We start from the raw sequence: 12,836 nt of genomic DNA, 5'->3' as shown, positions 1-12,836 counted from the left end.
ACCACGCCAAGTTAGGTCCAAGGCCATGAGTGCTGCAGAGGCAGACACTTTAATTGTTCAATCACCATCGACCAGTGATGTTGGCTCACCGCAAGAAAGTAGCATCCAATCAAAGCAGGGCGTAACTCATCTGACGAGTGTTCAACAACCACAGCCGCAACGACAACCACAGGTGCAACTAGTACAAACGCAAGGAGAGGCGCAAGGAGAGGCGCAAGGAGAGGCGCAAGGAGAGGCGCGAGGAGAGGCGCATGGAGAGGCGCAACTAGAGGCGCATGGAGCGGCACAACTGCCCACAATGCTTTTTCCTCCAGAAGTAGGGGCACATCAGGAAATAAAGATTGAAGTGGAGATATCATCTGAGGAAGCCACTCCTCCTGAGGATGATCCATTGTCTTCCAGATCCCCAGAAAGAAAAAGGTCAAGGGCTACTACAAGTTCTTCTTCAAGCCCCATTGCTTCTGATGATCTTGATGTTGATTGGAACCCACCAATGCAGTCTGAGAGTGAGTCACGCCATGAGCCAACAAAGGTAGCTAAGCCTAAAAGGAAGGTTCCCGCAAGGCTTCCACTTATGCGCGATGATGACGACGAACAAGAAGTGGTGTATTCTGCTGCTGATAAACAGTCTGACGACGACCCAGTCATCACAGGCGTCACTCCAGGCCCAGTGGGCATGCAGCAGACAGACATTTTTGCCCTATCCCGAATTGCTGCTGAGCGTGATGTGGGCGGCGTGGCACTGGTACCACCACCAATGCAGTTAACTACTATACCAACACGACCGACAGCTTTCATATTTTCTCATCAGAAGGGCCGGCAGGGACCTCCATCCAGCTCGACCTCCATTACCTCAAGTAGTGGTGCTGTAAGTGCACAACAGAGTCAAACTCAACCACGCCCATCCTTCACTTCATCTGGCATTGAAAGTAGCACCTCCACCACCAGCAGCCATCTCCAGTCCACAGTTTGGGACTTTTTTAGTGTTAGCAAAAAGGCGTAAAACATGGTCGCTTGTTCGATTTGTAAAACTGTAGTTTGTCGGGGTAAGCTTGGTACCAACTATGGTACCGGAAGCCAGAGAGGTCATCTCCAAAAACACCACACTGTCATTTGGGAGGCGCACATGAAGAAGATCCAGGAATCCACAAGTACAACAAATCCAAATGTATCCATTCATATTGCATCTGATGATGATGAGGGGCTGATCGTGTAGGGGGGAAGTGAAGAAGCGACAGACATTTTTTCTGGTACACCCAGTACCCCTGGCAGTGGTAGCACCCACACCCTCTACCCTAGCAACATGTATGAGGCACACTAAGAGTCTGGGAGAGACACCAATGTGAAAAAGTACATCAATGAGCCTAACTGGGTTGAAGAAGTCTGGATCATTATCATCACATATGAAAACGGTACAGACCACCATTAAAGCATGTTTTGGTCGGAGGTGTCATTTGAACGCAACCACCCAACGGCACGTCTGTATAACGCAAAGCTGGCTAAAATGCTAGCACTGGACCTTCTCCCTTTTTCTTTCGTGGAAGGGGTGGGTTTTCTAGAATTTGTGGCGACAGTCTGCCCTAAAAGGATGGTTCCTAGCCGGACCTATTTTGCCAGGGTTGTGGTTCCAGCACTACATGAAGATGTGCTGGAAGTGATTGGGTCAGCTTTGCAGAAGAGTGCTGTTCACACTATCCACATGACAACAGAAATGTGGACCAGTTGCCAAGCCATGGATTACATGTGCAACACTGCACACTGGGTCTCTTTTGCAGGGGTTAGAGAAAAGATGTCTACAGGTGTTGACCATGCCACAATTTTTAAAGCAAGTCGGTTTAAGAGTAAGGTCTCTAAATTGCTGGTGCCAAGAAGTTGCATGATTGGTTATGTTTCCACGGATTATGGCAGCAATATAGTTAAGGCCATGCATGATGGTGGCTACTTCAGAGTGCCATGTTTGGCACACTGCATTAACACTGTTGTTTAAGATTTCTTGAAAAGAGAAAACACAGTCAGCAAGTTACTGACCACATGCTGAAGAATCTGCAAACATTTCTGCCATTCTTTTAAGGCCCGGAAGGAGATGAGGATCATTCAACGTAGCCGTGGAGTGCCAGTCAAAGGACTTATCCAGGAGATGGCAACACGTTGGAACTCAACCATCTACATGCTTGAACGTCTGTTTGAGCAGTACAAGGTAATCAATGAGTATGTCAATAGCATTAACATACGGTCTGCTCCTTTGAAAGACATGAGGCTAGAGCCGGAGGAATGGGACCTAGTTAAAAGCCTGACAGACATGCTTTGTCCTTTTGAGGTCTTCACCCGTGAAGTCAGCAGGGAGGACTGTAGTTTGGGCAAAGCTATCCCATTGTTGTTCATGCTAGAGCAACAACTGAAGGCGGTGTCTTCAACGTTCCTAGCTGATGTTCGCAAACAAGATGCACATCGGTTGGCGGAGAGCTTATTAAGCCACCTACTTGTCAATGAAAGGCTTAAAAAAATACATTCAGAGCAACATTACATTTGTGCCACTATTCTGGATCCACGGTACAAAAAGGCACTGACCAGCAAAGTATTCATTCCTTTTGATGAAGAAGATGTTTCAAAGTACAAACATTGGCTAGCTGTGTCACCCACTCGGTTCGAAAAAGAGCGGCAGGAAATTGAAGGAAACACCACATGTACTACTGAAGCAGCAAGCCATCCGGCGTCAAGGTCCACTTCTGTGGCGGAAGGCAGTCACTTACCCTCACAGCCGTTACTGACAGCAGCAACAGTATCCTCGTCATCATCACCTGCACCAGGCCCAGCCATAATATTGTCGGAAGCGGATGGGATAACTCGGCAAGGGTTTGCTCGCTCCAGTGTTGATGCAAAGGAAACACATGGTACGCAAAGTGGAGCACCACCCAGGGAGGCCCTTGAGTGGATGCTGCAGGCCTATCTGGATGACCCAACAGAGGTCTACATTGATCGTGACCCATTGGTGTATTGGTATGGGAAAAGGCCTCACTGGCCACTGCTCAGCAGGCTGGCTATAAATTATTTGTCTTGCCCACTCACAAGCGTGTCTTCGGATTGAGTTTTCAGTGCTGGTGGTGCCATTGTCACTTCAAAAAGGTCCCGCCTCTCGCCCAAAAATGTGGAGAGGTTAACAATGATCAAGATGAATCAGCACTTCATACCACCAGATTACAAAATACATGAATCCATGAAGGAAGAAGAGGACACCGACTTAGGTGACGGAAGCTCTTCTCTGTTAGCTGACCTACTCCATGTTCAATTCACAGAGTTTGAGGATGAGCTCTACTTCCCTGACAACGAGGCTTAAAAAACGTACTATTTGTTTTCTTCCGTCCTTTTTTACTTTTTTTTCTGTGTCTTTCTTTGATTTGCAACTTTTATCACAACAAAACTTTAATCACAACAAATCCATCAGCAGCACTGTCTTCATCTTATTTTCCACATTGAAGGTGCTGCTGTCTGCATTCCTGAAGTTCACAACTCAGTCATGCTCCTCTATCCTCCATCTCCAGACTCCCCCTATCCATTATCCTCAAGGCAGATGGCCGGATTACGCAGAATCTAGAAACTGTTGCTTCAGTCCATACACGAGTCCCCTCAAAAGAATGGGACTGGAATGACTCACTATACTGACTGCACCTTCTGAAATTGACACGAGAGGCTGCCCTGTGGCCCTTCACTTAAGAATAAGATGATGGCAAGTGGAACAGGTAATGAATGATGAGATGGCATGCAGTGGTGGACAACACTGGCTGTCTGGCTCTGATGAAAGCAATTGTTGTTTGTTGTGCATGAAGTGAATCCTATCTATGTGTTCTGTTATTATTATTTAATCTTTTACACACTAAAGGTAACTCAAGTGTAGTCTGTTACCTTGTTTAATACAAATTATACTTCTACTGCAGGGGCCAGCCACTACGTTGCATTTTTCAATATGGAAAATGTCCTTGGACTCTGTGTGTAGACACCATTGAGTTTGCCAATAACATACCATGATGATGATGAGTCTTGATGATTAAAGTTACATATTATCTTTATTCTTTACACAGTCACTCACTGGGATGGATGGATCATCATCATTGTCGGTTTACGGAAGAAATATGGCCGTTTCGTGAGTGGCAAACAACAACAGGTAAACAAGTCAACAACAACCACAGCAGACCAACATGTCTATCTAGTCGTAGTATGGGAGTGGTCGAGCAAGTGTAGTGTATGCCAGAGACCAGACACCAGTTCATGTAAAATTGTGGCTATGTGGCTTGCTGCATAACATTAGATATGCTTTGTCTGTCTGTGTCAAAGAGGTATGCTACATCATCAGGGTGGTTCACTCAGTGGTGCCTGGCTTTACCGTCTGCATGGCCCTGGCCTGCTGTGTGCAATTACTATCCTGGAAAAGGAGACTCAGAGTATGCACTTTAGAAATGATGAATGTATGTAATACTGTCGCCTCTGAAAGTGTTCTTTTTGCACTACACACCGTACCTTATATTTTTTCTCAGTGCTGTTTTAATATCCCTTCCTGTTTTTCCATCAACAATTGCAGGCCAGCTTTTACCTTGTGCCATGGGAACAACATCAATCCGCAATTCCGCATCTGCCAGGCAGGCAGTGGACAGTGTGTCTGGTCACCAAGATTGATCGACGGAGCGTCAGATGGAATGGAGTAGTTCCGCGAATAAGAGGAATGGCTGGATGCATTCAACTTCCCAAATTAAACAGGACAACAACAACATACAGTTACATTATCCTTTCCTCTTAACTTCTCCTTATCTTTTAAATAACCTATTGTGGTGAACTTCTATGAGTGCGGCTGTCTGCTTCAAATTCATCCCTACAGCTATTTCATAACTTTCTTTGCTATTTTTAAAACTAATGTAATGTACTACTAAGTCCTTCTTTCTCTGAGTGAAATTGCGTAATTACAGTAGCCCTGTACTGTGTAATAGTTTAGTACTACTTAGTAAGTTGTACTTAGTACTACTTTTCAGTAACCGAACCATCCATTTAGCAAACAACTTCATGCATGCACTTCCCTTATGTACCTTAAAAGATGTATGGATATCTTCGTATCCAAAGATTTGTTTTTCTTCATTTGTTGTTTGTACATACTGTGTTTTTTTTTCCTATCTCCACAAAACTTTCCCAAAAAAAAACATTCCCATTAAATTTTCAAACCGTAACCCTCTTCCCCCGGGCTGTGTGGTTTTCATTGAGGTGTGACTAAATGACAGCAATAATTCCACACACTTGCTGGGGAGGATAAGGTGCAAGCAACCCCCTCAAATCAATTTTAAGGCAGCTAGATGAATCGAGGGATATTGTAATTCTGCTTAAAAAAACACCAATGAGTATTTTACTATTTTCAAATCAATTCTGAATTTCATGCCCACCATCGATTGGATCCATCGTCAACATCATCCTCCTACATGTCAAGACTTGTTACGCTGCTGTGTCACTGTTCTTGTTGTAGCCATAATCATCCATGCAACATTTTTTTCCCATACTTATCTTCAGCATTGCTTAGGCCACAAATATACTGTTCCTTCTAATACTCCTCTCAGGCCACTCAATGTCTCTTTTTTCCCTTTGTTTTTCATATGCTGCTACTGCTAGTGTGGTACCACTCCTACTACCACCGGTACCACTCCTACTACCACCACAACAATGGAATTTGTGTCCTGGATGGATTTCATGGGCAACCATAATCGCCATTTGCCATGCAGCCAGCGCTGTGCCTAGTTCTATTCTCAAACACGATTCGCAGGTAAGATAAGCATTTTGGGGAGGTAGAATAATGGGCTCTGACTCGGAGGAGAGGAGAGACTGACAGTAGTACTAGTAAAGTACTAGTAGGCCAATTGAATTCACTAACTCTGTTAGTGGCACTTTTTACATTTTTGGACAAATTAGATAATTCATGCTCGTAAGTTTGAGGAAACCAAACGTGCAGTAACCCCCGCCCACCACCCCATAAAATATTATGAACGCGTACACTATGTTGAAGTATGTAAAATAAATAAATATATATTTTCCCTAACAAAAATAAACTAGTCCAAAGACCCAAACCACCCCCCTACCTAACCCCAACAATGTCCCACAAAAAGTCCCTAGTCCCCAACTCCCAATTCCCCGCCCCCCAACAGTCTTTAAAAAAGGGACAAGGGACACAGTCAATCATTTCCGGCGGTGTCCTGTGGACAGGTGGTCCCGCAGCTCTTTGCGGAGGTCCGGGAGCTGGTGCTGCTGCTTCTCCATCTTGCGCTCCAGGTAGTCCACTCGGCGGCATAGCCGGCGCATGCGTGCCATTCAGGCTCCGGGGCAGGCAGCTGCTGGTGTTGTTGCAGCTAAGCGGCGGCAGGAGGCTGTCGGACCACGGCACCGTACTGGAGGCTGCTGGCTGGTGGACCCTGGGGCACTGGAGGAGGATGCAGCTGTTGCCGCCTCCTCCTTCTGTTCCCGAGCCCACAGCTGGCGATATTCCGCACAAATGGCCTCCAATTTCCGGGCCATGGCCCGGACAGCCATCTCCTTTCAGGTGAGCTTTTGTGGAGCATCTATATGAAGAAAGAAAGAAAAATACTGTAACCAATACTCTTTAACAATAACACAAAATAATTCAACAGAAAGTTGTCTCACAGTAACACTAGCAATTTGCAAGCAAAGTATAACATTTTGGCATGTATCTTTCCGCAGTCTTTGTAGGCCTGTAACATTAGTGTGAGTTTCAGGAATTCTACTAGCAGCACTATGGACTCACTATATAGTCAGAGAGTCAGAGAGTACACCAGTCTTCTTCTTTTTTTCACTAGTTTTGAGAAAGAAATTACTTGTACGTGAACTTGTGGTAGCCGGCATAATGCCAGCTCAGTCAGCTTGCACCCAAGAAAAACAGACACAAGCCATGATGACGCAGACTCGCATTACTTTAAGAAGTACATGCAGGTGGGGATAGGGAAGCTCTTACTTTTCTATATGGGTGGCACTGACCACACTCGGTTACATCAATGGCTACTGCTCAATGTAATTTATATTTTGCACTGCCCCCCATGGGCCTTCAGTACTACAAAAGGAAAATGAAGATTATTCATTTCTGATCATGTATCCAGCCGATCACATGATCTTTGCTTATATGATGGATGACTTTAGGTGCTTTGTTGTGATCGATTGAGTGAACAACAGCAATAGTCCACCCATGATTGACACAGCTGAAAGAAAATTATTAACATAGGGAGTGAGTGTGGTACCCATAATTGTCGGAGGAAGGGACTTGACTTGATATAATTGTCAACTATACAATACAAACAAAATATATGCTGTGCTTGCAAAGTAAACTACTGTACTGTTACTATAGTCAAGGGAGAATTTCTGAACAATCACAACCTCTAGTATTTGGATTTCCTCTGCTTTGCTACTCTGGCACGGACATGCTGTTCGAACATAGTAACACTCTTCATCCACTGAGCGCCTGCTCTACATACACCTCTGCTATCTATGAGGAAGATACCATCCAGTCTTCCAAAGTAAACGTCTATCATTCTTAATGTCTCAACTGTACCAACTAACTAACATCCTTTTCATTTTATTTGGTAAACCACCGTCTAGACTTGCATTTCAGTTTCACCCAAATGATATACTGCAATGCACACCACACATGCATTTTCTCATTCACCGACACAGGCAGTCATCTTTTCTTTCTCCTCCAACCATCCTTACTTCAAGCAGCCATGCATCTGATTCCATCCTATCAGCCACCTCTGCATGCATTCAAAAACACGTATCATTCTTTACAGTCAAGTCAAGTCAAGTCAAGTCAAAAAGGCTTTATTTCGATAAAAGATTATCATAAAAGCTTCACGTAAAATTCACAGGTACAGTAAAAGAAGCCAAAAAATAAAACAGATTGCAAAAAGAATCTACGCATATAGAATTATTTACACATCATGAGTTAAAAGAAAAATTAAACAATTGATTTAAGCCTTTTGGCTCGGATTAACCAGGCCCATGATAAAAATTTAGCGAGAGCACAAGCATAGGTAATACGGCTATCAGACATTAGTATACGAATTGCGTCTGAGTGGCATCTGGTGCCCAATTGGCGACATAGATGTTTAAGCCATATTTTCCTAGGTAAATTGTACTCTCCACATTCAAACATAAAATGTGCCAATGTCTCTGGTTTAGCTAAACATACTGGGCAAAGCTCTACAGTTTGTGCAGGCAGTTTCCATCTTGAGGAAAAGGTATACAATGGCAAAGTACCTGCTCTAAATTTAAAATAAAGAGCCCTATCAAAAGGTTTGCCAATAGCGTCCAGATAAAGTTCACATTTTGGAGAGTCCTTAAATTTTAAGAACTCTTCAGTAAGTCTTCCCATAGAAGCATTAGAGTTTTGTTGTGACATAATCCAGTTCCAATAAAGTTTCTTGAGGGTTGCCTTTGGAGGAGAAGATCTATTAGCCCATGAATCTTTTAGGCCCATATTGAATAGCAAGATTTTAATGTCACTCAGCCATTTGATTTTGTGCCACCCTGACAAGGACATAATTTCTGCGAGGCCTTGCGCATATTTACTAAGTTCAGGCACTCGCCACAATCGTGCCCATAGTAAGAGTGGACGTAATCTTGCTAGATCTTCGATAGGGCGACAGCCCAAGTCGAGCATTAATGGGACCGTAGGGGCGCCCTGAGGAAGTGACATAATCGCCCTACAGAACTTCCTTTCGGATTTTGGCAATTCATTGGTAATGGATGAGCCCCAAAGCTCCGCCCCATACAGAGCAGAACTAACCCCTTTAGCTTCATATATATCAAGAACAACAGCTATTGGTCTAATTACACAGGAGCGTTGCTCTTTCAAAATAGCTCCTGTTATCCTTTTGTGGGATAATAACATTTTATCCAAATGTGGGGTCCATTGCATTTTGTGAGATAAACGGATGCCGAGGTAGTCAAACACTTCTACTCTCTCCAAAGGTTCAGCATTCAGGATTGGAGGGCATGCTATTTTTTTAGGGGGATTCAACACAGGATATTTGGTCTTGCCTGTGTTAATTACGAGGCCCCGTTTGGTACAAAGAGATTGAAAATTGTTCAAAAGCCTTTGGAGGCCTATCGGGGATTTCGATATTAAAAGCGTGTCATCCACGAAAAGGAGGGTGGGTATACGTTCTCCAGCCAGGGATGGTTCATCTGAAGGATGTTCTAAGAGATGCTCAACCACCCCGTTGATATAAAGGGAAAACAGGGTGGGAGCAAGGACACATCCCTGGCGGACCCCTCTCTCTACCGGGATACTGCTAGTTTTCTCCCCTCCTGGACCCCACCTAATCTGGGCAAAGCTATTTTCATGCAGCCTAACCAGTAATGTAAGTAAATAGTGTGGCAACCCCATGGCGGCCAGGACTCTCCATAGTGTCTCCCTCGGTACAAGGTCAAAGGCAGTCTTTAGGTCGATGAACGCGAGATAGAAACTGCCTTTGCCTATAACCACAACCCTCCAATACACCATCATGAGCCTAAAAACTTGTTCGACTGTCCCAGTACCCACTCTAAATCCTGCCTGGTAGTCGGAAAGAATTTAGTTTTCTTCTATCCAGTCCAATATTCTGACCAGTAAAACCTTGCCAACTACTTTTTGAGAGATATCCAACAGACTAATCGGCCTGTAATTGGACGGCTCGTCTCTGGCACCTTTTTTGAAAATGGGGACCACCTCCGCCCCTTTCCATGACGAAGGGATCGGGGCACCCTTACAGATGGCAACAAGTAAGGAGTAAATGAATTTACCCCACTTTGGGATATCTAACCTCAAAAGATCGCCAGGGATACCATCCGGACCAGCGGCTTTTTGGGGCTTGATGGTACTTATGGCGTATTCCACCTCTTTAGTTGTAAAGCCAAATTCATCGGGGACAGTACTCCAATCTAAGAAATTCGTTGTTGGAACCACAAACCTCCCTTCAACAACATTGGGAGCCTCAATAGGTGGCAAATCGTCATGTCGAGAGTATAGCTTTGAGAAGTGGTTAACCCACGCTTGGCTTGAAATGTTACATGAAATAAGATCAATATCCGGCCTGTTTCTGGCTCTAATTGTATCCCAGAAACATTTTGGGTCTTTTTTGAGACTGGCTTCTTTAAGAGTAGACCAGTACTCTTCTACCCATTCTTTTTTTGCGTGTGCCAGTGTAGTCTTATGTTTTTTCCTAGCAGTCTGTATCAGAGATTGGGATTTGCTTTTAACGGCCTCTATTAAAAGGGACTTTGCCCGTCTGCATGCTGGGGTATACCAATCATGTTTTCCCCTGGGTTTAGGGTGGGACAAGTTCCTCCCTTCAGAGCCCCTAGCCCAGAAGACTTCCCCTATGGACTTAACAACAGCTTCGAAGATAGATGTTGCCTTTTCGGTTAATAAAACTGGATTGATGTTATCCAGTTCTATTTGTGAGGCCATAAGTAGTTTGTCTATGGTGGAGATCTTAGTAACGTCCACAGCAATTTTGTTCCATTTTAGACGTCTTCCACAGGAGGAAACAGTAGTTGTATGAGGGCATTTAGATAAGACTGCAGGTTCATTACTAAGCCAGGGATTCGTTAGAGATAGAGAAAGTGAGTTACGATCACTCTCAACAGTAGCTATCACTACCATATCACGGACCAATCCCCAAAGTTTTAGGTCCAACAGAATATAATCAATCCTTGAGGAATGATCTATTCTGTTGAACGTGTGGGCGCCCAGGCGGTCTGAGGCTGTGCGACCATTTGTAGCTCTTAGACCGAATTCTAATGTCAGCGCATTAAGCTGTATTGCGCTACGGGACCATCTTTTTATCGGGGGGATAGTAAGTGCAGGGATACCCCAATCGCTGTCCTCCTCACCAAGATCTAAATTATCCTCCATAGGAAGTGGCTCATAGGTGCAATTAAAGTCACCTGCTACCAAGATATGGTCAGCTTCTTCATGGTCTCTAAGTTGTGTTTCCAAGTCGGAGATCACCATGGAAGTACACCCATTTTTAGTGCCTCTGGCATAGATATTATATAAGGCAAGGGATATGCCCATACTCGGATTAGTTAATAGGATCCCTAATATATCTGGGCTATTAACCTGCCTAGATGTTATACAGCAGTTAAGGGAAATGCTTATCCAGATAAGAAGTCCCCCTGAGGGACGTCCCTTCCCTTGCATTGCTTTCAGAGCAGGAACAAAATGGGTTACAAAACCAACCCGATGTAGTGGTTCTAGGCTCCAAGTCTCCTGGAAGAGGCAGATTTTGTGTGCCTCGACCAAGTCGTTCCATTCTGGGAGTGCCAGTTTCCTATGGATACCTGCAAGGTTCCAACTAAGAATTTTAATTGGTTCCTTGTCAGGTATATTTTTATGGTCATTAATTATATTGAGAGTTTGGGGTTCCAGGCAATCGCTTGCCAGTGTAGAGGGTATTTGCTCAATATCTGTGGCTGTGGGTACGTCTGCCTCGATCCCCTGAGCCCTACTAGATAAAGTTTGTTGTGCCAGGGGACTATGCTGCTCAGGTTCCAATATTAAATCCCCTGTTATTGCAACTACTATAGGTTCATTTCCCATTGTGTTAGTATAACAACCCATATGTCAATCAACCCCCTCAAGTCCGCTCAGGCAACTAAATCGATTGGGACCATAGAATGGTAACACCGGGCCATGAAAGACAGGTCGAGCATTAAAATCACGGTGTCTACCCCTCCGGGCAACCCTCGTCCAGATATCATGGGCTTGATTGAGATGCTTAGGGGTAGGGGGGGAAGAAAAATGACACATGTAGGGTCTGAATTGTTGATTCGAATGATCTATTCTTCCCTCGACATATATGAGTAACAGTCCCAGCATCACGAAAGCTCACCAGGATGCAATCCCCTATTATAGATTTGTTTGTTGTTCCCACCCAAGGGACCCTTCTCACCATAATGATTTCGTTGTTAAGGTGTACCGGGAGGGGCCTGTTCACATTCAGCCACTTAATGACCCTGCTTTTCAGTGTGCAGAAGTTCTCAACTTCGCCTGCTTCGAGCAGGGGAACACCGGCCATAACGACCATAAGGTTGTTTGCCTCTGGAGGGAGATTGGGTCTACGGGGCCTAGTATGAGGCTTAACTGGGGGTGGAAAAGCAGAGCTACCAATGATTGGTATAGGGGGAGCTAAGCCTACAGGAGAAGGTGGCTTATTAGGGTTTAATTGGTGGGCTGGGACTATGTTGGCCATAAGGGATTGTAAAGGATGAGCAACAGTGGTAGACGGGGGGGGGTACTGGAATAACTGGCCCATTAGAGGATTTCGTAGGGACCATGGGAGGAGAGATAGTCTCAAGAGGTCTAACCTGGGTACCAGCCACCGATTTCATGCTATTTAATGTAGTCTCCAATATAGTGAGTCTGATCTCAACCTTTTTTATGCTCTCACTAATAGGCAATAATAGAGACCTAAGCAGAAATTCAAGATTTCCTAATGGGACAACAGAAAAAGGGGCATTGGTAGCATTATTTGCTGTAACATCAGCCGTGTCAATAGCAGTAGTTACCTTTTCTGGAGGTATTGAATGTGGATCTTCCACTGGCCTCTCAGTAGGGGGTGGGGGGGTTTGTTATCCTACCAAACTCGGAGTGGGGGATTTTTGTTTTGGTTTTTCCCTGACCACCCCTCGACTTCCTCCTGCGTTTATTTGGTGGGGGCCCATATACCCCTTTAACAGAGGTTTGTTTGGTTTTAGCGTTAACTTTCCTAGCTTTAGTAGCCATTGGAGGCTGGGAAATTAAATCTATAGTCACACTG

Source organism: Lissotriton helveticus, chromosome 11 (assembly GCF_964261635.1).
Source record: "Lissotriton helveticus chromosome 11, aLisHel1.1, whole genome shotgun sequence".
NCBI lineage: Eukaryota > Metazoa > Chordata > Amphibia > Caudata > Salamandridae > Lissotriton > Lissotriton helveticus.
The sequence above is the reverse complement of the archived record's forward strand: the minus strand, read 5'-3'. Positions refer to the sequence as shown.